General features: G+C 50.1%; 1 protein-coding gene across 4 annotated transcripts in view; it reads left to right on the forward strand.

The window, feature by feature from the left end:
• Positions 1 to 2,076: 2,076 nt before the first annotated feature.
• KIAA1671 (KIAA1671 ortholog) overlaps positions 2,077 to 25,896 on the forward strand; it is a 247,480-nt gene continuing 223,660 nt past the window's right edge. For 3 of the 4 annotated variants that reach the window (XM_030815991.1, XM_030815993.1, XM_030815994.1), the window contains exon 1: positions 2,077 to 2,157. The gene's annotated coding sequence lies outside the window, so the exon portion shown is untranslated. The remainder of the gene's footprint in view (positions 2,158 to 25,896) is intronic. The other variant, XM_030815992.1, reaches the window with a different exon arrangement.

Consider the following 25,896-nt stretch of genomic DNA (forward strand, 5'->3'; position numbering starts at 1 on the left):
GGCTGGGGCCATGTCTGGGTTTGAGTCTCCATGGGGGGTGGCAGGAGGAGGACTGTCTTGTCCCCTCCCATCCTTATGTTCTGGAATGGAGAGGAGATGCCAAGGTGGAAGCCTGCATTGGCTGGGGAGCTGAGAAACATGGAACATTCCGTTAAACAGAACCCCCAGCCTACGCATTCTGGTTCATGGAGATTTGCCCAGGAGAGACAGGAAGTTCCCATAAGGTTAGGGAGGAGGGGCAGCAGATGGCATGTCATCAGCTGTTGGTCATTCATGCACTCAGCATATATTCTTTGAGCACCTACTATGTGCCAAGCCCTGTTCTAGGCACTGGGAATCAGAGGTGAAAGAGAGACAGAACTCCCTTCCTCCAGTAGGTCTAGAGAGAAGAGCAGACAATCAACAATGATTTTCCTTTGCTCATATAACATACACGTCATGTAAAGGCCTGACTTACGTGGATTTGGAAGGATTTTAAGTTTCAACCCAGCCATTCCTGGTCTCCTACTCACAGACTTCTCTCTGGAAGTGGTAGTCGTCTGTAAAAGCGACTGGGTTTGATCCTTTTCATGACTGTACTCAAGATACCCAGAGGATAAGGAGAATGTCCTGAGACATGAGACCTCATGGGACCTCTGCCCCCCAATTCCTGGGTTCCAGCACTGTACATAAGTCAATTGGAGGTTATCAGGCTGCTGTTTGGTAAACAGGGTTTACCCTGCCTGGGTCTGACGGTGATGATCAGACCTTCAAAAGGGTTGCAGTGCAGACGGTGTGGAGAACAGGACCTGCCCTTGTTTCTTACACACACCCAACAACTTAAGAGCAAAATGAGGCAAGAAGTCTCCCCACCAATCCTCCTGAAGCCACACAATGTGACATCCTTTTCTTTTTTTTCTTTTTTTTTTGAGACGGAGTCTTGCTCTGTCGTCCAGGCTGGAGTGCAGTGGCACACTCTTGGCTCACTGCAATCTCCACCTCCCGGGTTCAAGCCATTCTCCTGCCTCAGCCTCCCGAGTAGCTGGGATCACAGGCATCCGCCACTATGCCCAGCTAAGTTTTGTAATTTTTAGTAGTGACCAGGTTTCACCATGTTGACCAGGCTGGTCTCAAACTCATGACCTCAGGTGATCCACCCGCCTCGGCCTCCCAAAATGCTGGGATTACAAGCCACCATTAGCAGCCTGTGATGTCCTTTTCTTTCTCTTTTTTTATTGAGGTCTATCTTGCTTATAATAAAGGCACATTGATTTTAGGTCCTCCAGTTATTCATGCTCTGTACATTTCCCATAGGAGCACATGTCACAGATTCAATTCGATACACTCGTGAAATTATTTGTTTCAATATCTGTAAGCTGCACAACAGCCTGGATTTTGCCAGCTGCCCACCACTGGGTCGCCAGCACCCAGCATGCAATAGGTGCTTAATGAAGATCTGCTGAATGGAATGAGTAAAGGATAACAGAACAGATATTTTCTCTTTCAGAGGCGACTTCCTGCGATTCTCTCAACTTGTCCACAAGTTCCTATACCCATTACCCCACAACCCACACCCACAACATAATGGCAGGAGGATTCGCACACAGTAGGCGCCCCAGCGAACTCTCAGGTGCAGTGCCTTTGTTTGGCGCGAGGAGGCGCCAGCACCGCGCACAGACCTTGCCCGCCCCCGGGCCGGCACCAGCAGCCCAGGCAAATCAGTGGGCCCACATTTATGGAGCGCCTCCTGAATTCCTGGGTTGCATTAGGCTCGCGGGGTCGCCGGCGGGTCGGTGCCGGTGATGGGGGATCCTGGCTGGTGACTGGGGAACATCCAGGGAACGCGGGAGGGGACCGGGAGCAAAGTTCCCAGTTGGACAGAGCGGGGTCGGGCCTCGAGGGGCGGGAGCGCTTCCGGCAGGGGTGTCCAAGCGAGTCGTGACCTCTGACCCGCCGGAGAGGTCCCAGGCCCAGGCGCCACTGCCGACTCGGGTCCTGCCGGCTCTGCTCCCCTCCGCGCAGGCGCGGCCGGCTGCAGTTCCCATGGTGACGGGGGCGCGTCCCCGCCCGAGGCCCCGCCCCCAGCAGGCTAGGCTGCGCGGGGTTGCGGTCTCCTAGGGCAGGTGCCGCGGGCTGCGGGCAGGTGGCGGCGCGGCGCGGGCTGGCGGTGGCTCCACGGTAGGTTGCGCAGCGGCTGCGGGGAGTGGGGGCCGACTGGCCGCCTCCCGTTCCCGGCCGGCGAGGTAGCTGGAAGTGACGGCGGCGGGCGAGGGCCGCCAAGTTTCTGCCCGGCCGAGGCCCCGGGAGAAAAGTTGGCAAAGTTGGCCGGGGAAGAGGCGGGGACCCGGAGGATTTCCCCAGACTCCGGGTCTGCGGGGAGGGAGGATCCCGGTTTGGGAGCCGGGGAATCCGTCTCCCGAGACTTCAGAGTGGATCCCGCGGGAAGATCCCGCACAGGGCAACCAATGGATCACGTGCCACCCGGTTGGCGACTTGGGAGTCGATCCCTGGAGGGGATCGGGCGCTGGAGGCCTGGGGTCCCACTGGATCCCCAGTCAGGGGTGACGGCGGAGGGTGATTCGAGACTGGGAGCGAGAGGATCAATCTCCTCCCACGCTAGCCTGAGCTTTGGGAATGGATTCAGAGAGATCCGGTGGCTAGGAGCTGAGGGATCGCTGGAGATCTGGGTTACTCAGCCTGGAGCTGCTAGGGTCTGGACCCATCTGTGCGGGTTGGAGGCCCCGGAGGTGGACAGTGGGAAGCAAGGGCGGCGAGCGAGACGGAACCCGGGTCGAGGGGAGCCCAGGGGACAGCGGGGTGGTTCGGGGGGTGTGAGAGGGGCGGCGCGCGGGGCCCCTCGGACGCAGAGGCTCCGGACGCGTCCTCTCGGCCTGGCCTGCGCCCCCCTTCGCTTGTTTTCCCAGGGCGGAGGCGCCCTGATGGGATTAAGCCTCAGTCTCCCTGTTCCCAGGCAGGCCCGCGTGGTCCCCGCCCCGATGGCGGCGCGGCCCACCCGGGCTCACGGGTGGGGCCCTCGGGATGAGAAGCGGCTCGTTGACCCCCACCCGAGCCTGACCTTTTCACTCCCTGCTGGCACACACTCGCCTGGGAGTGGGGGCGCCGCGCCTTAAAACCCTGCTGTTTGTCCAGTCCCGGAGCAGGCGTGTGACCTCCACCGCGCGACGCCTAGGTGGCCAGGGCTTCCTGCATGCCGGGACTGAACTTTCTCTAGCCAGGAGCAGCCATTATCTTTTGGAAGGGAAAGGACTGTACCTGTTGCACGAAGAAAAACACTTTCTTTGCACCTTTTTGTGACCTTGGGCAAAACACTTAACCTATCTGAGTCCAGATAGGGACCCTCTGGGCAAAATGGGCTTGGCCTAGGAGGGTCTGCATTCTGCCTCTTCTAAGAGGCTGGCAGGATGGATCGGAATGAAGGGTATGAAACAGGTGGGGGCTCTATAAGTATCAGTGCCTCCCTCAGTCTATGGCCTCTCCTTCCCCATGCCCCATCCCCTGTGCTTGCCTTACAGTATCTAAAGATTCCAGAAACCCTACTTGCTATCTTTTGAAACTGCAGGATTAGAGAGCTATTTAGCTTAACCTTTCTTCCAAGTGGGTTAATTGCCCCTCTGATCCCCCCTTGCAGAGAGAAGCTCTGAGGTTTGGCTAATGAGTAACTAAGACATTTGGACAAGTCTTCTCCCTTGGTCTGGCTTTCCCTCTGCTAATCCATCAAGGTTCCTGGACAAACATGTGTGCACCCCCAGACTCTGGCGCCTCCTTCCTTCCTGTTGCAGCCAGGGACAGTTACCGAGGAATTTGTATAGACACAAGGCCAGATCTTGGTGGTTCTGGCAGGGGGATCCTTTTTAAAGGATTTGCATGCTTGACAAGGGTGCAATTACCCAAGAGAAGTGCAGAGTTTCAGTGCAGTGTCTGGACATATATTTCAGCTGGGCACATGAACTGGCTGGCTCCATCAACCAGCATGTATTGAGCACCTATGTTAGGAGCACTGTAGAAATGGTGTGGCCTAGGGCAACTCAGGATCTGTCCTCTTGGAGTTATTTTCCAGCTATGGAGCAGTCGGCTTGCCCTGCAGTCTAGTACTGATTCTTGATGTTGGGGATACAGTTCTCACCCTAGGTTCAGAGGCTGGAAGCTGCCCCTACCCCCACTGGAGGTCCTAGGGGCTGTTTTTTTTTGTTCATTTTGTTTTGTTTTATTTTGTTTTTTGAGATGGAGTCTCGCTCTGTAGCCCAGGCTAGAGTGCAATGGTGTGATCTCAGCTCACTGCGACCTCTGCCTCCCGGGTTCAAGCGATTCTCCGGCCTCAGCCTCCGGAGTAGCTGGGATTACAGATGCCCGCCACTCTGCCCCGCTAATATTTGTATTTTTTTTTTTTTTTTTTGAGACGGAGTCTCGCTGTGTCCCCCAGGTTGGATGGAGTGCAGTGGCGCGATCTCGGCTCACTGCAAGCTCCGCCTCCTGGGTTCACGCCATTCTCCTGCCTCAGCCTCCCGAGTAGCTGGGACTACAGGCGCCCACCACTGCGCCCAGCTAATTTTTTGTATTTTTAGTAGAGATGGGGTTTCACCGTGGTCTCGATCTCCTGACCTCGTGATCCACCCGCCTTGGCCTCCCAAAGTGCTGGGATTACAGGCGTGAGCCACCGTGCCCGGCCAATATTTGTATTTTTAGTAGAGATAGGGTTTCACCATGTTGGCCAGGCTGATCCCAAACTCCTGACCTTAGGTGATCTTCCCGCCTCCGCCTCCTAAAGTGCTGGGATTACAGGCGTGAGCCACCGCGCCCGGCCGGGGCTGTTTTTTATTGAAGGCTGACCTTGGCAGGAGAATGAAGGAGCCAATTGTCTGGTCTGAGCATTTCTCCTCACCAGGCTACATCTCTGACCAACTCAGAAACAGAGCCTCACAGGGATATTTTATATGTGCATTCATTCATTTATTTATCATTTGTTCCTTCAACAAATATTTCAAGACACTGTGTCAAAGATGAGGCTAGCAGCCACATCCTTAAAGGGGATACTTTATGCCCTGAAAGTCTTTGTGAACATATGCACTTGTCTGGAAGGGGAGAACTATGATCATAGGAGGAGGCGCTGATGCCTTTGGCTATAAGGACCGATGGCGGTCAGAGAGTTTAGTTTTCTCGACAGCCAGTGGGAAGAGGTTGGTGTTATGGGCTGCAGAAATGGAACAGCTTGTGCAGAAGCCTGGAGGTAGAGGAGTGCCTAGGGTGTTGACTGGGGCCAGGCCAGCCATGCTTAGTGGTTTGGACTTTATTCCTGGAGCGTGGGGTGCTGTGGATCACAGTGGAAGGGTCTCTGCAGGTGAGGGGCAGGGTCAGATGTGTGTTTTGGGAAGCTTGCCCTGGCTGATGTGGGGAGGCTGGATGATTGGAGGGTCATGCCAGGAGGCTGGGGGCCAGTAAGCAGGCTGCTAGAAAAATCCAGGTGAGAGGCCAAGTGCGATGGCTAAGGCTTGTAATCCCAGCACTTTGGGAGGCCAAGGCAGGCTGATCACGAGGTCAGGAGATCGAGACCATCCTGGCTAACATGGTGAAACCCCATCTCTACTAAAAATACAGAAAAACTAGCTAGGCGTGGGGCAGGTGCCTCTACTCCCGGCTACTCAGGAGGCTGAGGCAGGAGAATGGCGTGAATCCGGGAGGTGGAACTTGCAGTGAGACGAGATCACGCCACTGCACTCCAGCCTGGGCGACAGAGTGAGACTCCGTCTCAAAAAAAAAAAAAAAGAAAAGAAAAGAAAAGAAAAGAAAAATCCTGGTGAGAGACCATGGTGGACTGGACATAGAGACCAACGGTGTTGAAGGGTGCTCACTGACAACTTTGACATTGATCAGTGTTACATTTAGAGAGCCACTCACTTTGAAGATCCCTTCCTCAAGGTGGGTGTAACAGTCTACCTGGGGTAAGGAAACCCCTCAGAGGGGGTGGTATCAGTACTGAATTCAGTTTAGCAAACCTGCTTTAGAACCCTCTGCCCGTTCAGGGGTAGGTATAAAACATGCCAGTCCTCAAGGACTTCCTGTGGGGAGACATGGGGCACATTATTCCCATTTCACTGATGCAGGCCTCTGTGGCATAGTGAGGCCTTTGCCAGGCAGCAGTGGCAAAGCAGGAATTTGAACTCTCAACTTGCAACTAGTGAATATTTGGGTTCAGGTTAAGCAGTAGAGAAGCAACAGAGGAAGGTGGGTTTGAGCTGGGTGTAGAGGGGATAAATTGAAGGAGCCTTCCAGGAGGAGGCAGAGATAGAAAGGAGGGAGCCAGCCAGCCGGGCGCAGTGGCTCATGCCTGTAATCCCAGCACTTTGAGAGGCCGAGGCGGATGGATCACGAGATCGGGAGATAGAGACCATCCTGGCTAACACGGTGAAACCCTGTCTCTACTAAAAATACGAAAACAAAAAATTAGCCGGGCATGGTGGCGGGCGCCTGTAGTCCCAGCTACTTGGGAGGCTGAGGCAGGAGAATGGCGTGAACCGGCCAGGCGGAGCTTACAGTGAGCCGAGATCGCTCCACTGCACTCCAGCCTGGGCGACAGAGCGAGACTGTCTCAAAAAAAAAAAGAAGGGAGGGAGGGAGTCAGCCAGAGATACTCCAGGGCAAACCCTGGCCCTGCCCGCTCCTAGCTGTGGCCTTGGGCATGGTTATGGTTTTGAGACTCGACTTCCCTATCTGTAAAAAGGGCTTATGATAGGATATTCCCATTCTCAAAAGGTTGTTATGTGAGTTTAACGAAGCAGTGTATGGACAGTGCTAGGCCCAGTGTCTATGCTCTGTTAAGGGGTGGTATGATTATTATCACTACAGCCTGTCATCAGGATAAGTTCCAGGTGGGCGGTGCTTTGCTCAACCTGGTGTGTGCATGTGTGTGTTGGGGGGAGAGAGGGAGTGACCCACAGGTGATACTTGAGTCTTAAAGGATGAGTAGGAGGGAGGGCTGGGGACATTGCAGGCAGAAGCAACAGCACTGGCAAAGGCATAGATCGCCTGGAGAACTGCATGCCAACTGATATACCCAGAATTCAGGGTGTGCTGAGTGAATAAAAGACCATGGGCAGCAAAAATTCCTTTTATACCCCAGACACTCCCTGAATTTCTAAACCTGAAGGCTTTGGCAGGTTTGGGGCAGAGAGGAGGGCAGGAGCATCCCTGTCCAGGAGTTCACACTCCTTCTTCCACTCACCCATCCAGATTATAGGAGTGTGAACCTAGACAAGCCATGTCCCCCTGGGACCTCAGTTTCTTCCTCTGTAAAATGAGAGGACTAGGGAGAATGTAGGTAAAGCACGTAGTGCATCAGAGCAGCGCTGTTATGCCAGAATCTGGGCTAAGTTCTTTTGTTCCCTTTTTTTTTTTTTTGAGACGGAGTTTCGCTCTTATTGCCCAGGCTGGAGTGCAATGGCAGGATCTCGGCTTACTGCAGCCTCCATCTCCCGGGTTCAAATGATTCTCCTATCTCAGCCTCCCGAGTAGCTGGGATTATAGGCATGTGCCACCACGCCTGGCTAATTTTGTTATTTTTATTAGAGAACAGGGTTTCTCCATGTTGGTCAGGCTGGTCTCGAACTCTCGACCTCATGTGATCCACCCACCCTGGCCTCCCAAAGTGCTGGCATTACAGGCACCCAGCCTTTTTTTTTTAATATTTTACAACAAACCCAGGTAGTGCCTGTTTTCGAGACCCTCAACTTTACAGTTCATGAAACTGAGGCTTCAAGAGGTTATTGATTTGCTGCGAGGTCACGCAGTGGGAAAGTGGAAGAGCTGGGAATTGAACCCAAAGCTGTCTGCCTCAAAGCCATGCCCTTCCCACTTCATGGCTCCCAACACAAGGAGGGGTGCTTCTGCCTATTCTCGCTACTCAAACTGCTGCCATTTAAGAAGAAGCTAAGGCCAAGCACAGTGGCTCCCGTCTGTAATCCCAGCGCTTTGGGAGGCTGAGATGGGAGTATTGCTTGAGCCCAGGAGTTTGAGACCAGCCTGGGCAACATAGCAAGACTCTGTCTCTGAAAAAACAATTTAAGACCGAGTGAGGTGGCTCATGCCTGTAATCTCAGCACTTTGGGAGGCCAAGGTGGGCAGATCACTTGAGGTCAGGAGTTCGAGAGCAGCCTGGCCAACATGGTGAAACCCCGTCTCTACTAAAAATACAAAAATCAGCCAGGCGTGATGGCAGGGCACCTGTAATCCCAGCTACTCGGGAGGCTGAGGCAGGAGAATCGCTTGAACTCGGGAGGTGGAGGTTGTGGTGACCTGAGATCATGCCACTGCAATCCAGCCTGGGTGACAGAGCAAGACTCTGTCTCAAAAAAAAAAAAAAAAGTTTAAAAATTAGTCTGGCAGTCAGGCACAGTGGCTTACGCCTGTAATTCCAGCACTTTGGGAGGCAAAGGCAGGTGAATCACCTGAGGTCAGGAGTTCGAGATTAGCCTAGCCAATATGGAAAAACCCTCTCTCTACTGAAAATACAAAACAAAACAAAAAAATAGCCAGGAGGCCGGGCGCGGTGGCTCACGCCTGTAATCCCAGCACTTTGGGAGGCCGAGATGGGCGGATCACGAGGTCAGGAGATCGAGACCATCTTGGCTAACTCGGTGAAACCCCGTTTCTACTAAAAATACAAAAAATTAGCCGGGCGTGTTGGCGGGCGCCTGTAGTCCCAGCTACTCAGGAGGCTGAGGCAGGAGAATGGCGTGAACCGGGGAGGAGGAGCTTGCAATGAGCTAAGATCGCGTCACTGCACTCCAACCTGGGGGACACAGCGAGACTCCGTCTCAAAAAAAAAAAAAAAATAGCCAGGTATGGTGGCACATGCCTGTAATCCCAGCTACTTGGGAGGCTGAGGCAGCAGAATCGCTTGAACCCGGGAGGCGGAGGTTGCCCTGAGCTGAGATTGTGCCACTGCACTCCAGCCTGAGCGATAGAACAAAACTTCATCCCCCCCAAAAAAAAAAAAATTAGCCTGGCAGTGTGTCAGGCTGTGTCCCAGCTAATTCAGAGGCTGAGACAGGAGGATTGCTTGAGCTCAGGAGTTCGATGCTGCAGTGAGCTTTGATTGCACCACTGCACTTTAGCCTGAGACAGAGTGAGACCTTGTCTCAAATAAATAAATAAATACATAAAAATTTAAAAAATTAAAATTAAAAATAAAAAGAAGCTGGTTAAGCACAGTGACTCACACCTGTAATCTCAGCACTTTGGGAGTCCGAGGTGGGCGGATCACTTGAGGGCAGGAGTTTGAGACCAGCATGGCCAACATGGTGAAACCCCATCTCTACTAAAAAAAAATAGAATAAAATAAAATAAAAATTAGCCAGGCGTGATGGCGGTTGCCTGTAATCCCAGCTTTTCAGGAGGCTGAGGCATGAGAATCACTTGAACCTGGGAGGCGGAGTTTGCAATGAGCTAGATGGTGCCACCGCACTCCAGCCTGGGCAATAGAGTGAGACTCTGTCTCAAAAAGTAAAAATAAAAGGAAGCTAACCAACAATCGAGGCACATACACACACACACACACACACACATATATATTTTTTCCCTTCAATGCAATGAATATTTTATTGAGCATCTTATGTGGGCAAGGCACTCGTGAAAAATTCAAAAGATCACCTGCCCTTAGGAATCCTCTGGTCAACTGTATGAGAAGAAGGAAGGGGGCAAGGCAAGGTGAGACAAATAAGCAAATAATTATGGACTTGACTTCTGGGCAGAAGCTATCACAGCTACATTTGTTAATTGCTCAGTTAAGTGACCTTTGAAATGTTCTGTAGCCATGTCTCCATTAAGAATATGAAATACGGCCGGGCGCGGTGGCTCACGCCTGTAATCCCAGCACTTTGGGGCCCCGAGGCAGGTGGATCATTTGAGGTCAGGAGTTTGAAACCAGCCTGGCCAACATGGTGAAACCCCGTCTCTACTAAAAATACAAAAATTAGCCACGTGTGGTGGCACCTGTAGTCCCAGCTACTCGTGGGGCTGAGGCAGGAGGATCACTTGAACCTGGGAGGGAGGTTGCAGTGAATCGAGATCACACTACTGCACTCCAGCCTGGCAACAGAGTGAGACTCCGTCTCAAAAAAATAAAAATAAAAATAAATAAATAAATAAATAAAATAAAACAAATAATTTCACACATGAATTGAAAATAGATTTAGGTACTTTACCATTTCAGAATGTGTTGATTTACCTCATTATTTTTAAAAACTGAATAAGGCCAGCTGTGGTGGCTCAGGCCTGTAATCCCAGCACTTTGGGAGGTCGGGCAGATCACTTGAGGTCAGGGGTTCAAGACCAGCCTGGTCAACATGGTGAAACCCCATCTCTACTAAAAATACAAAAATTAGCTGGGCATGGTGGCGTGCACCTGTAATCCCAGCTACTCGGGAGGCTGAGGCAGGAGAATTGCTTGAGCCCAGGAAGGCGGATGTTGCAGTGAGCTGAGATCGCGCCACTGCATTTCAGCCTGGGTGACAGGGCAAGACTCTGTCTCCAAAAAAAAAAAAAAAAGAAAAGAAAAAAGCTGAATAATTTCCAGTGCATGAATGGACATTGAGTTGTTTTTCAGGTTTTTTTTTTTTTTTTTTTTTGCTATGACACAGTGCTGCAGTAAACATCCCTGTTGACATGTCTTTGCACATTTGTTGCAGTAGGCTGGAGGACAGATTTCCAGGATGTGGAACTTTGGGGATGAAGGGTGTTTAGAACATTGATCTGACCTGCCCATTTTCCCAGCAGAGTGGCTATACCTTTCACACTCTTACCACAGCTGTGCGAGAGACAGCCTCTTTGTGTATTTCAGAGAGAAGGAACAGTGTTTGGCTCTCTCTTGTCTGTGGCCATAGGACATGGCCTCTGGCCTGAGTGAAGGTGAGAGTTCTTATAAGTGACACAATATTTTGTTGCCCTTGGGGTTCTTTTTGTTGTTGTTGTTTTTATTTTGAGACAGGGTCTTGCTCTTTCCTCCAGGCTGGAATGCAGTGGTGCGATCTCAGTTCACTTCAGTCTCGACCTCCCGGGCTCAGTGGTCCTCCCACCTCAGCTTCCCAAGTAGCTGGGATTACAGGCATGCACCACCATGCCTGGCTAATTTTTTGTGTTTTTGTAGAGACGAGATTTTGCCACATTACCCAGGCTGGTTTCAAACTCCTCAAGCGATCCTGCTGCCTCAGCCTCCCAAAGTGCTAGGATTACAGATGTGAGCTACCACACCCAGCCTGGCCCTTGGGTTTTAATACAAACTGCTGGAGACTCTGTCTCGGAAGATATTTGCCCATGTACACACGAGTCTTTCTGGACATACGTGGTCCCTGTATTAGTCAAGCTTTTCTGTGATCATACTGTGTAACAAATATCTCCTACATCACAGTGGCCTTTAACAGCAAACATTTGTTTCATGCTCACGAGTCAGCAGGCAGCTTGGCTGACCTTAGCTAGGCTTCGCCAGCAAGGCTGACCCTAGGCTTTGGGTTGGGTTCAGGTCTGGCTCGTGAATCTTCACCCAGATTCACAGGCTGAAGGGTGGCAGCCAGCCAGGGCATGCTCTTCTGTGGTGGACAACAGAAGCCTCCGTTCTGAATTGAGAAGCTGTCACTTCTGCTCTCATGCTATAGGCTGAAGCAAGTCACATGGCAAGCCCGACATCAATGAGTTGAAGTCTGTTCCTCTCATGGAGGCTGAAGAAATATTTGCTGAGCAATAATAGAACCTGCCACAATTATGTTTCTGATGGGGTAGGATGGGTCCTTGCAGGAGTGGAGGGTCTGCCTGGAGGGCATGGGTAAGAATCATGGCTCATGATTTGTGTGGGACAAGTGGTTGCAGAGCAGAGGCTCTGGGTAAGGAGACCTGGTTTGAGTTTATAACCAGAGACAGGCAGTTCACCAACTGAGTCTCAGTTTCCTTATCTGTAAAATGGGAATAATTTGTCTTCTCTGGAGAGCTGCTGGGAAGCTCAGAGATATTACTGCATAAGAAGGTGCTTTATACCCATGAGGTGAGATGGGAAATTAGGGATGATTGTCTTGATAATGATTTTTGTGCTGGAGCTGGCTTACAGTTCCTTGAGCAGTGATACCTGTAGCCAGTAGAGTGAGAGAATGCAGCGATGCCAAGGTGAGACTGGGAGGGATAGGCCTGGGTTTGAATCCCAGCTCTGCCCGTTATGGGCCACATGACTTTTGATCAGCCTCATCACATCCCTTAGCCTCAGTTTGCCTGTCTGTAAAAGGGACACAGTGTGCTTGTTCCCATTAACGAGGACTGTGAAATGCTTGGCATGAGGTAGATGATAACCAGATGGTGGCTGTGAGTATTGGCATGGCACTGAGGGGGTCCTGATAGGGGCAGAATGAGGAATTCTGCCACCCATTCCCTTGGGAATATTGCAGGGAACCTGGAGCCAGACTGCTTGGATTCAAATCCCAGCTCCACCGCTTACCAGCTGTGTGGCCTTATGCAAGGTAGTTAACCACTCTGGGCCTCAGTTTTCTCATCTGTAAGCTGAGAGTAATAACAGAGCCTGCCTCATGCGGTTGACAAGCATTAAATGTGTTAACATATAGTACTTGCTAATTAATTTACATGAGCCTTAGCTAGTATTGTTAGGATGACTAGTATTATTATTAGTCTGCGGAGGCCCAGAGAGGTTGCTTCCCTTCCTGGGAGCCACCAGGGCCTTGGGGAAAAGAGTGATGAGAAGCAGATGCTTTTTGGGGTCCTGCTTCTGAGCCAGTGTGCTTTCCGCCTTCTGCTGTAGCTGATATGGGTCAGCCCAGAGCAGGCCTTTGAGGATGTCCAAAGTGCCTTTACCAACCACACAGCCCTCCTGAGTCCTGAAGCAGCCCTGACCCAGCGAGAGAAGAGTCATGGGGAGCTCTGATCTAAGAAGTATTCACATGGCACCACTATGAATGCACTCAGCAGGCTTCTGGGAGCCCAGGTTTATGAGTATCCACGGGAGTCACTGAGCTAGCTGCAAGGTTAGAGGCCACTCACTCTCTCCTTCAGTTGGGCATCTCTCCATAAAAATGTATCATGTATTGGGAGGCCGAGGCGGGCCGATCACCTGAGGTCAGGAGTTCGAGACCAGCCTGCCGAACATGGCGAAACCCCATCTCTACTAAACATACAAAAAATTAGCCGGGCTTGGTGGCGGACACCTGTAATCCCAGCTACTTGGGAGGCTGAGGCAGGAGAATCACTTGAACCTGGGAGGCGGAGCTTGCAGTGAGCCGAGATCATGCCACTGCACTCCAGCCTGGGCAACAAGAGTGAAACTCCATCTCAAAAAAAAAAAAAAAAAAAAAAAAAGTATCATGTATTGATGTCATGCCAAGTTTGGGGAGAATGAGAATCTGCTCGGTGTCAGGGGTGGGTTTCCAAAGTAAGCTGGGTGGGGAGGGAACATCTGGGGTTGCTTCCTGTGTGACCCTGGGCAGCTGGCCCCACTTCTCTTAGCATTTCCTGTCTGCACGTTGTTCAAATGGGCCACTGTGTCATGGGTGGTGAGAAACGACAGCCCTTGACCTGTGCGCTGGCTTCTGCCTGGACTCTTTGCCTTTAGAAGTTTGCAGGAGATAGGCCAGGTGTGGTGGCTCACACCTGTCATCCCAGCACTTTGGGAGGATGAGGCGGGCAGATCACGAGGTCAGGAGATGAAGACCATCCTGGCTAACATGGTGAAACGCCGTCTCTACTAAAAATACAAAAAATTAGCTGGGCATGGTGGCGGGCACCTGTAGTCCCAGCTACTCAGGAGGCTGAGGCAGGAGAATGGCGTGAACCCGGGAGGCGGAGCTTGCAGTGAGCCAAGATCTTGCCGCTGCACTCCAGCCTGGGCAACAGAGTGAGACTCCGTCTCAAAAAAAAAAAAAAAAAAAAGGAAGTTTGCAGGAGATAACTGAGGCTGCCTCTCATCTTTATGCAGACCCCACTTTTGAGAATAATAATGTTATCTGTAGTAAAACAAAAATAGGGCTAGACACGGTGGCTCGCATGTGTAATCCCAGCACTTTGGGAGGCCAAGGCAGGCGGATGACTTGGGGTCAGGATTTTGAGACCAGCCTGGCCAACGTGGCAAAACCCTGTCTCTACTAAAAATACAAAAATTAACTAGGCATGGTGGGGCATGCCTATAGTCCTAGCTACTTGGGAGGCTGAGGCAGGAGAATTGCTTGAACCTGGGAGGCAGAGGTTGCGGTGAGCTGAGATTGTGCTACTGCACTCCAGCCTGGGAGACAGAGGGAGACGCTGTCTCAACAAAAAACAAAAAACAAACAAACCCCACAAAAACCAAAAATAACAAGTGAGTATTAACTGTGTCCTAGGCCCTGTGCTCATTATTTTCTTATGTACTTGTTTTTTTATTTGTTATTTTTGAGACAGGGTATTGTTCTGTCACCCAGGCTGGGGTCCAGTGGCGCTATCACAGCTCACTGCAACTTCCATTTCCCAGGCTCAAGTGATTCTCTCTCCTCAGCCTTCCGAGTAGCTGGGACCACAGGAATGCACCACCATGTCCAGCTAATCAAAAAATTTTTTTGTAGAGACAGGATCCTGCTATGTTGCCTGGGCTAGTCTTGAACTCCTAGTCTCAAGTGATTCTTCTGCCTCAGCCTCCCAAAGTGCTGGGATTACAGGTGTGAGCCACCATGCCCTACCCCTATACATTGTTGTATTTTATTCTTGTGACTCCATTTTACAGGTGAGGAAACTGAGGCTCGGAGAAGGAGTCACTTGCCCAGGACCATACTGCTGGGAATGGGGAATGTGGATCCATGTAGCCTGACTCCAGCCACCATGCTCTGAATCTCTCCTGCTGGTGCCCCTCTGGTGGTGAAGCAGGATGGACAGAGCCGAAAAATCCTAGTGTTAGATCCTGTTCCCACATGTTGATGCTGTGTGGCTTTGCATGAGTGATTTCACCTCCCTGAGCCTCAGTTCTTCTGCAGAAAGAAGATGACAAAATTTCTTCCATGAGGTCATTGTAAGATTAGATACAGCAACCATTTATAAAGTCTCTGGCACATAGTAGGCTCTTAAAAAAAAATGGAGATCTCAGCTGGGCACAGTGGCTCACACCTGTAATGCCAGCACTTTGGAAGGCCAAGGCAGACAGATCACCTGAGGTCAGGAGTTCGAGACCAGCCTGGCCAATGTGGTGAAACCCTGTCTCTACTAAAAATACAAAAATTAGCCAGGCATGGTGGCGCAGACTTGTAATACCAGCTACTTGGGAGGCTGAGGCGGGAGAATTGCTTGAACCCGGGACGCTGAGGTTGCAGTGAACTGAGATCACGCCAATGCATGCCAGCCTGGGTGACAAGAGTGAAACTCCGTTTAAAAAAAAAAAAAACGGGAGACCCCATAAAAAGATGAGCTTAGGCCAGGCGCAGTAGTTCACACCTGTAATCCCAGCACTTTGGGAGGCCAAGGCAGGCAGATCACGAGGTCAGGAGTTCCAGACCAGCCTGGCCAACATGGTGAAACCCTGTCTTTGCTAAAAATACAAAAAATTAGCCGGGCATGGTGGCGCACACTTGTAATCCCAGCTACTTGGGAGGCTGAGGTGGGAGAATCGCTTGAACCCGCAAGGTGGAGGTTGCAGTGAGCCAAGATTGTGCCATTGCACTCCAGCTTGGGCAACAAGAGCGAAACTCCATCTCAAAAAAAAAAAAAAAAAAAAGATGAGCTTAAGGTTTTAAAAAATGTGTGTAAGTTGTCCCAAAGAATTATTTTATAAATCATAATGTAAATCTTCCTTGTTCATTGTAGTAGCAGAAATAGGAACAATGGCAGTAATAAAAAGTAAAAACTAACATTGATTCACTGCTTCTTATAGGCCAGTTCCTCTGACATAGATTTTGTGTGTTTATAGGATCCTCATAACAACCTATGAAGAAAGATGGTGGTGTTATTCCCATTTTACAGATGAGGAAACTGAGGCTCCAAGAGGTGAAATGCCTTGCTTTCCAGCTAGTGGCAGGCAGGGAGGACTAGAGCTTTGTTATTAATACATGAGGATCTCATTCCAGTGCAATACCCCTGCCTGTTGGAGAAAGCTGTATTTTCACAGGCTCCACGTCAGGGCTGAGGCTCCCAGCTGACTTTGTGTTGATAGTTCTTTCCTTTTTGTTTTGCTTCCTCGGGGAGGAAAGCCTTTTCTGGGGAGTCCTGTTTGCCGATGGCTTAGCGAGCACTGCCGAGGGAAGGAAATTTTGGGTCTGCAGGGCCTCCCCACAGAAGTGGAGCCCAGCGGGTGCATTGGGTGCACCGAGGTCACTGTACACTCACACCGCCTGGCCTGTCTGGACTTGAATCCTGGGTCTTGGCGGGCACTGCCTGCTCAGCCTTGCCCAGTGCCCTGGGCAGGGCTGGGGAGTGACTTGGTTAGGGAACTCCTAGTGCCCTTTGGCCTGGGAAGCTGCCCAAGTTTGTCTTTCCCTTTCATTTTAGGCCCTAGCACTGGAAAGTGCTTGTCTTTGTTTCTAGAATGCTTGCTCACCTGCATACCTGGGACTGTGCTTATCATGTGAAGAGGTTCTAGGCCATGAGAGAGAATATAGAATGTATTAAAATGAGTCCTGGGCTGGGCATGGTGGCTCATGCCTGTAATCTTAGTGCTTTGGGAGCGCAAGATGGAAGGATTGCTTGAGCCCAGGAGTTTGAGACCAGCCTGGGCAACAGAGTGAGACCCTGTCTCTACAAAAAATTAAAAAAATTAACCAGGTGTGATGGTGCACACCTGTAGTCTCAACTGCTCGGGAGGCTGAGGCATGAGGATAGCTTGAGCCAGGGAGGTTGAGGCTGCAGTGAGCTGTGATTGTGCCACTGCACTCCAGCCTGGGTGACAGAGCAAGAGCCTGTCACAAATGAATGAATGAATGAATGAATGAATGGGTTCTAGGCCTGAAGTCAGGCCTCCTGAGTTTCAGTCCAGCTTCTGTGCTGTGTGTTCTTGGGTATACCCCCTCCCCTCTCTGGACCTTTTTTTACAGGAGGACAAGGAACTGGATAGGTAGATTCTAGAGCCTCTTATTTCTGCCATACATTCTGGGAAGAATTAAAACCAGCCTTTTAAAAGGCAGGGCCTAGAAAAATCACAATTTGCTGACAGGGCCTACTGTGTGCCAAGTCCCTTGTTAGGGAGGTACTATGTTAGGTGCCTTCTTGTCAAATCCTCGGAATGACTCAGGCAGTTGGTATTACCAACCCCCTTTACAGTTGAGGAAACAGAGGCTCAGAGAGGTAAAGCCCTCCTCAATGTCATAAGTTTGGGATAAGAGGCAGCAGAGCCTGTGTTTGAACTCAGGTCTTCCTTCTGCAAATCTCTGACTCCATCAGAAATACCTTCTCTCCCATCAGAAGTTCCAGTGCCGTGTGTCCTTTCTTCTCTTGGGATAGTTGATCATTTTCATCTTTGTTATTTGTTGAGCATCTACTGTTTACCAAGGCCTGCACTGGGCCTTGGACCTCAGAGCTGCCTGGGGCTTGGCCTCCGCCCTCAAGGAGGACAGAGAAGAGGAGGCAGAGAGCAGCAGGCCTAGGGCTCTGATCCCAGCCTCGGCCCCATTGTCCCCCAGCCTTGAAGCAAAACCATTTCCCTCGACATGCTTAAGACTTGGATGAGGGCTAGGCGCAGTGGCTCACACCTGTAATCCCAGCACTCTGGGAGGTCAGGGCGGGCGGATCGTTAGGTCAAGAGATCGAGACCATCCTAGCTAACATGGTGAAACCCCGTCTCTACTAAAAAATACAGAAAATTAGCCGGGCACGGTGGTGGGCGCCTGTAGTCCCAGCTACTCGGGAGGCTGAGGCAGGAGAATGGCGTGAACCCGAGAGGCGGAGCTTGCAGTGAACCAAGATCGTGCCACTGCACTCCAGCCTGGGCGACAGAGTGAGACTCTGTCTCAGAAGAAAAAAAAAAAAGACTTGGATGAGACAGGACGCTTTGGCAACCAGCAGACCACCTTCTTCTTGGAGAGGCGAGGTGCCTGGTTACTGTCAGATTTAACTCGAGAAAGGCACTGGTAATGCTTCCAAGTCCTGCCTTGATGCAGATGTCTTAATCACAGCCACTCTGCCTTCCTGTCCTTTAATTCATTAAAAGGTAGGGAAGGGGGGCGGCGGGGCAGGGGAGAAGGCAGCAAAAACCATGGAGGAATTTTTGGAATGCCCAGAATGCTGGCTGACCTAGCAAAGCAGGTGTGAGCCATCTTCCCTGGCTTTGGTTGGAGTCTGTTGGGCATGCCTGGAGGCTCTCTGGGTGCCATCCAGTTCTTGTCCCTGAGGCCTGAGTCACCCCAGGAAGGTGGCTCTGCTGTGAATCCAGCTGCAGCCTATAGTAGAAGACGCCGCCTGAGTCTGGAGCCATGCAGCCCGCAGTCATGTCCTGGCTCTGTTTTCTCCCCAGCCATGGGAATGGTTTCCCGTATCCACCCCAGCATCCACACCCATGGAATGGAGGTGCTGATGTCTGTCTTTCAGCCTGGCTGGGAGCTTTTAGCAGGGTCACATGGTGGACGCTGGGACAAATGGAGTGTCCATGCGATTCTATCTGGGTGGGTGGTGATGTTAAGTAAAGCCCCCACTGTGTGCATGGAGCTGTCTGGAGTACTGAGACATTCCCAGACTTTTATTGATTACATAATCTTATCCTTTGGGGGACCCGCCTGCTTACTTGGCCTCCCCTCCACACCGTGCATGTGTTGGGCATGAGATGACTCTCTTTTTATTTTCCAAATTGATAATTTGTGTGCTCTTTTTATCCTTATTATGCAGCAATACATTTTTATTGTTTTATTGTTTCATTTTGTGTTGTTTTGTTTTGTTGAGACAGGGCTTTGCCTTGTCACCCAGGCAGGGGTGCAGTGGTGCAATCATGGCTCACTGCAGCTTTGACCTCCCAGGCTCAGGCGATTCTCCCACCTCAGCCTCCCGAGTAGCTGGGACTACAGGCGTGTGCCACCATGCTGGCTAATTTTTAAAATTTTTTTGCAGAGGCAGAATCTCCCATTGTTGCCCAGGTTGGTCTTGAACTGCTGGACTGAAGTGATCTGCCCACCTCAGCCTCCCAAAGTGCTGGCAATACAGGTGTGAGCCACCGTGCCTGGCCTCATTTTTGTTGTTGAACATTTCAAAATGTAGTTGTCCCTTGGTATACTTGGGGGATTGGTTCCAGATCTCCCTCGGATACCCAAATCTGAGCAAGCTCAAGTCCTGTATATAAAATGGTGTAGTATTTGCATATAACCTACGCATATCTTCTCGAATACTTTAAATCATCTCTAGATTACTTATGATACCTAATCCAATGTAAGTGCTAGGTAAAGAGATGTTGTACTGTATTGTTTATGGAATAATGACAAAAAAACACCTCTGTACATGTCCATTACAGACACAACCATCCATTTTTTAAAAACAATATTTTTCATCCAAGCTTGGTTGAATCCATGGATGTGAAACCCACAGATACTGAGGGCTGGCTGTACAGATAAACAAAAAGAAGATAAAATTCATAATCCCACATTCTAAAGATAACTGGTGCTAATATTCTGGGCTATGATTTAGACTTTTCATCATAGCCTGCATACATACATATTGATTGAGATTTCAGCTCTGTATCTTGGGGCACATGTAGAATGTGGGCTTTATACTGAGGTGGCTTATATTCCAGCCCTGGCTCTGTAACCGCTTGGCTGTGTCACTGTAGGGAGATCACTACCCAATATGAACTTCAGCTTCTGCTCTGTAAAACTGGGTTGCTAGGAGGGTTAAATGAGTGAAGTTCTGTGCACTGTTTACAGAGGGGCCTCTTCTATGGATGCTGTAATTGATAACTAGTGGATTTAGATAACAGGCTTCAGAGAAGACCCCCTCCCCCAGGCACAGCCGAGGTGGGAGCTGCTCAGAATGGGGCTTGGGCCAGGGAGTTTGACTCACACAAAGCACTCTGGGCAAACTCTCAAACCAGTCCTGATCTTTATCACTCCAGTATGCTTCCTGTCCCTGCCGAGGCCTGGGCATTGTCCAAGTTAAAGCCACCGGACGGTCCCAGCAGGCTGGGAGGTGGCCCCTGTAAAATGAGCTCACCAAGAACCCTTCCACCTCCCCCGCTGACTTCAGCAGTGGCTTCTGGAGGACAGGCTGGAGACACCAGGGGAGAAGGATAAGGTTGGCCTGCTACCTCCAAGAAGGTCTGAAAGCTGTGATGTCACCCGGACACTGGAGGATCCCAGAAGGCCAGAGAGAGGAAAGGGCTGGGGGAGCCATAGAGCAGGGCAGGTCATGGAGCCTGTTTTTCAGAGGGGAGTTTGGGGTTGGAGACATCTGTAGGGAAGTGAAGCTGTGCTGTACTAGCTCTATGACCTTGAACCAATACATTATACAACCTGGGCCATCCTTGGTTTCCGTCTCTATAAAATGAGGCTAATAGTAGGTCTTACCTAATAGGGTAGATGTGCCTTTATCATGTAAAGGCTCCTAGCACAGCCAGGCACATCATCAGTGCTTCTTCCTCCTTATCATCATCATCTAGTACAGGGGTCCAATCTTTTGGCTTCCCTGGGCCACATTGGAAGAAGAAAAATTGTCTTGGGCCACACATAAAGTACACTAACACTATCAATAGTTGATGAGCTAAAAAAAAAAAACAAAACTCAAAAAATCTCATAATATTTTAAGAAAGTTTATGAATTTGTGTTGGGCTGCATTTAAAGCTGGCCTGCAGCCCGAGGGCCATGGTTTAGACAAGCTTGATCTAGTACATTTATAACAACACCAACAACACAGACTGAGCCAGACCCTGTGCTAACCACTTGCTATGCACTATGTCACTCAGTCATCGTAATCAACTGTAGCTGCTGTAATTTATTTATTTATTATTTATTTATTTTGAGACAGAGTCTCACTCTTGTTGCCCAGGCTGGAGTGCAGTGGTGCGATCTTGGCTCACTGTATCCTCTGCCTCCTGGATTCAAGCGATTCTCCTGCTTCAGCCTCCTGAGTAACTGCGATTACAGGCAGGTGCCACCACGCCCAGCTAATTTTGTATTTCTAGTAGAGACGGGGTTTCACCATGTTGGTCAGGCTGGTCTTGAACCCCGACCTCAGGTGATCCACCCGCCTTGGCCTCCCAAAGTGCTGGGATTACAGGCGTGAGCCACCACACCCAGCCAGCCACTGTTATTAATACCACTATCTGGCTGTCTGATTCCCCATGGGAAGTGATCAATGAAGGACAGCCACAGTGGTTATTCCTATTTTTGCTGGTACTACCCAGAGCTGTCTGTGTGAGACATAGCTCCCTTGCCAACCCAATATCCACAAATTGGGGCATCTACCCCTTGTGTAGAAGTGAGTCTTCTCTTGGGGCTGTTCTTGAGAAAAGCTCCTTGTTTTTCTTGTTCAATGCCATGCCAGGTTGCCTTTAGTTTGTGATCCTCTGAGCCCTGTTTGTCTGTTTTAGTTTCCCTGAAGGATGGCTGCTGAATCTTGGGGTTATCCCCTGGGGTCCCCCAGTGTGAATGTTGTACCCACAACATGGTACATTCCCAGTGTCTCTCAAATTTGGGGGTGATCCATCTGGCTGCTGTGGGATGTGGTACTGAATTTGCACCCAGAAATTGGTATTTTTTGGGGGGGGTTCGTGGATCATGAAGGAAAGAGTTTGGCTTGTAGGTAGAGGGTTGGGGAGTTACCTGGGCTTCCCCTGGGCTGTGGCCCGAGTGCTTCCTCAAACAGGCTGGAATTCTTAACGTGCCAGTTTCCAGAGAGGTTTCTTTAGCAGTGCTTCCAAAGGGAGCATGAACCTGGGGGATTTCATGTTCCAGGGTGTGTCTAGTGGGAGGGGACTGAGGGAGGGTAGGTGCCTGGAACAGGCTAGGGTCCCAGCTGGTGACTCAGTTTCCCTTCTATCTGGTCAGGGCGTTGAAGTCCAAGATCATGCTAGAGAGAGATAGGAATCTTTAAACATAACTCTTTCTGTGGCGTTTATTCCTAAAACAATATAGGATCATTGCAGAACATGAAGGAAAAATAGGTAGGTAGGCAGGCAGACCAACATTATGCAGAATGTTATCACCCAGACAGATACATTACAGTGGTTAACAACAACTAAAATATATATATATATATATATTTTTTTTTTTTTTTTTTTTTTTGAGACGGAGTCTCGCTTTCTTGCCCAGGCTGGAGTGCAGTGGCACGACCTCCGCTCACTGCAAGCTCCGCCTCCTGGGTTCACGCCATTCTCCTGCCTCAGCCTCCCGAGTAGCTGGGACCACAGGCGCCCGCCACCATGCCCAGCTAATTTTTTGTATTTTTAGTAGAGACGGGTTTCACTGTGTTAGCCAGGATGGTCTCGATCTCCTGACCTCGTGATCCGCCCGCCTCGGCCTCCCAAAGTGCTGGGATTACAGGCGTGAGCCACGGCGCCCGGCCAACAACAACTAAAATATTGATCATAAACATGGTTAATGATTATTGAGCACTTGCTACATGTTTTATATGGTTTACCTTATTTCACTGCTCAGAAGACAGTGCTCATGACAGATCTGCATTCAGGACCCTGTGCTCATAAGCATATGGTCAGAACCACCCATTCAGTCTTCTGTCTACCGTATAGCTGCTTTCCATCCATTCTTCCATCCATTCCTTCATTTTGCATTCATCCATCCACCTACCCATTCATCCACTCATGCATCCATCCATCCATCCATCCATCCATCCATCCATCCATCCATCCATCCATCTATGCATCCATGCATCCATGTGTGTATTCATCTATCATTTCATTCATCTTTCCTTCCATCCACTTACCTGTCCTTTCTTCCTTCTTTCCATCTATCTACCTACCTACCTTCCATTCCATCCACTTATTCTTTTTTTTTTTTTTTTTTTGAGGCGGAGTCTCTCTCTGTCGCCCAGGCTGGAGTGCAGTGGCGCCATCTCCGCTCACTGTAAGCTCCGCCTCCCGGGTTCACGCCATTCTCCTGCCTCAGCCTCCCGAGTAGCTGGGACTACAGGCGCCCACCACCGCGCCTGGCTAATTTGTGGAAGACGGTGTCTGCTTTCGATGGGGTTGCTAGGGAAGGGCTCTGGGAGGAAGTGACCTATGTGCTGAGACCTGAAGGAGACAAAGGGGCCATCTGAAGAGCCCAGGGGGAGAGTTTTGTAGGTAGCGGGACCGGCAAGGGCAAAGGCCCCCAGGCAGGAGCAAGCTGGGCATGGTGCTGGAAGACCCGAAGGCACAGGGAACAAGGGGGAGAGGCTCAGGAGGCCAGGCTAGTGCAGGGCAATGTGGGGTTCATTTTAACTGCAGTTGCCCTTCATGGCAGGACTCGGTTTGGGCTTTTTAAAAACGCTGACTGCTGAAAAGGGAATGGACTTGTGCTCAGGGGCAGAAGTGGAGGCCCGGAGGCCAGTGAGGAAGCTGCATCTGTGCAGGTGGGCAGGGTGGTGGCACACAGGAAAGGATGGTCCTCCCCATGACCCTCCCATTCCCTGCTCTTGCTCCTCTCAGTACAGACTCCAAACTGCATATGATGGTTTTGTTTTTTTTTGTTGTTTTGTTTTGTTTTGTTTTGAGATGGAGTCTTGCTCTGTTGCCCAGGCTGGGGTGCAATGGCGTGATCTCGGCTCACTGCAACCTCCACCTCCCGGTTCAAGCAATTCTGCCTCAGCCTCCCAAGTAGCTGGGATACAGGCGTGCATCACCATGCCCGGCTAATTTTTTTGTATTTTTAATAGAGACAGGATTGTCTCTACTAGGCCAAGCTGGTCTCTAAGTCCTGACCTCAAGTGACCTGCCTGCCTCGGCCTCCCAAACTGCTAGGATTACAGGTGTGAGCCACCATGCCTTGCTATTGCATGTAATTATTTATATATTTGTTTCTCTAATAATGTCTGTCTCTCCTATGGAACTATGAAGCTCCAAGAGGGCAGGGACTTTGCTTCCTGCCATGTCCCAAGTACAGTTTCTGGCACATAGTAAGGACACTTAATAAATATTTGTCAAATGAATGACTAATATGGTCCTCCCAAAAACCTGGGTGAAAATAGTAATGATGCTGGATAATAGTGATGACTATATATTAATAATAATAGTAGCAAGCCAGTGCTGAATGTGCCGTGTAGACCCGGGCCCGGCCCCGCCCATCCTCTGCCCAGCTGCACCTCCTTTGGTGGTTTGCACGATGGGATTTTCACCAGCTCTGGGAAGCCCCGTCACCTGGCAGGCCCTCAGCAAATCATTGGCTGATTTGCAGGCTCTGCTCCCTTTCAGGAAAGGATTTATCAGCCGGACTTGGGTCTGGGTGGGGCAGGTTTGGGTGAGGCCTCTCAGCTGCATGGGAGGTAGAACTTCTGGGTAAGCTGAGCACTGAAGTTCAGTTTTCCAGCCTGACTTTTCCCGGCCTTGTGACCTTGGGCAGGTCCCACCCCGTCCATGAGCTTTAGTGTGTGATGTGATGATGGTGACAGGTACCAATGCTACCGTTTGTTAACCCATTAGGATGTGCCAGGTACTGTGTTAGGTCCTTTAGTTCTCATGGTGACACCATGAGGCAGGAACTATTCTTATTCCCATTTTCCAGATGAGGAAAGTGAGGTGGAGAGAGCTTAAGTCATTAGCCCATGGTCAGTCGGCTAGGAGGTGGTGGAGCTGGGATTTGAACCCAGGTAAAGCTAATGCATGAGCTCCGTGTTTAAACTCCAAACTCCAGTCATTCTTGTATCACTTTGGGATTTTCTTGATATGTGTATACCACCTGGGCTGTTTTTCAGTAAACATTTTTCTTGAACTCTTCTGTCTTTTCCAGTACAGCCTTATTGAGATATAATTTACTTATCATCCAGCTCACCTCTTTTTTTTTTTTTTTTGAGATGGATGTCTTGCTCTGTCGCCCAGGCTGGGGTGTAATGATGTGATCTCGGCTCACTGCAACCTCAACTTCCCGGCTTCAAGCAATTCTCCTGTCTCAGCCTCTCGAGTAGCTGGGACTGCAAGTGCACACCATCCTCGCCTGGCTAATTTTTGTATTTTTAGTAGAGGTGGAGTTTCACCATACTGGTCAGGCTAGTCTCGAACTCCTGACTTCAGGTGATCCACCCGCCTCAGCCTCCCAAAATGCTGAGATTACAGGCATGAGCCACCACATCCAGCCCAACCCAGCTCACCTCTTTAAAGTGCACAGTGGTTTTTAGTATATTCATACATATGTGCAACTCTCACCATGACTGATTTTGGAACATTTTCATCACCTCCAAAAGGAAACCCCATACTGGTTAGTGGTGCCCCTTCACCAGTTTCCTCCCCGGCCTTACATAGCCACTAATCTACTTTCTCTATGGATTTGCCGTTCTGGACATTTCATGTAAATGAGATCATACAATATGTGACCTTTTGTGACAGACATATTTAACTTAGCCGAATGTTTTTGAGGTCATTCATGTCATAACAAGTATCAGTGATTCATTTTTTTTTATTAATTTTTTTTTGAGACAGGGTCCCACTGTGTCACCCAGGCTTGAGTGCAGTGGTGCCATCATAGCTCACTGCACCTTCGACCTCCTGGGCTCAAGCAATCCTCCTGCTTCAGCCTCCTAAGTAGCTGGGGTGCAGGTGTGTGCCACCATGCCTGGCTAATTTTTTTGATTTTCAGTAGAGGTGGAGTTTCGCTCTGTTGCTCAGGCTTCTGAGTTCAAGTGCTGAGATTACAGCTGTGAGCCACTGCGCCTGGCTGTGACCAGTGCTTATTGCTGTCACATATGTGCTGTACCCATGCACATATTGAAATATATGAAATTGCCGTTTTCGTAGGTCAAGAATGGCAGATAACCAGAATTTCATAGGGTTCAACCTCAGGA

The sequence above is a fragment of the Nomascus leucogenys genome, chromosome 7b, assembly GCF_006542625.1.
Source record: "Nomascus leucogenys isolate Asia chromosome 7b, Asia_NLE_v1, whole genome shotgun sequence".
Taxonomy (NCBI): Eukaryota; Metazoa; Chordata; class Mammalia; order Primates; family Hylobatidae; genus Nomascus; species Nomascus leucogenys.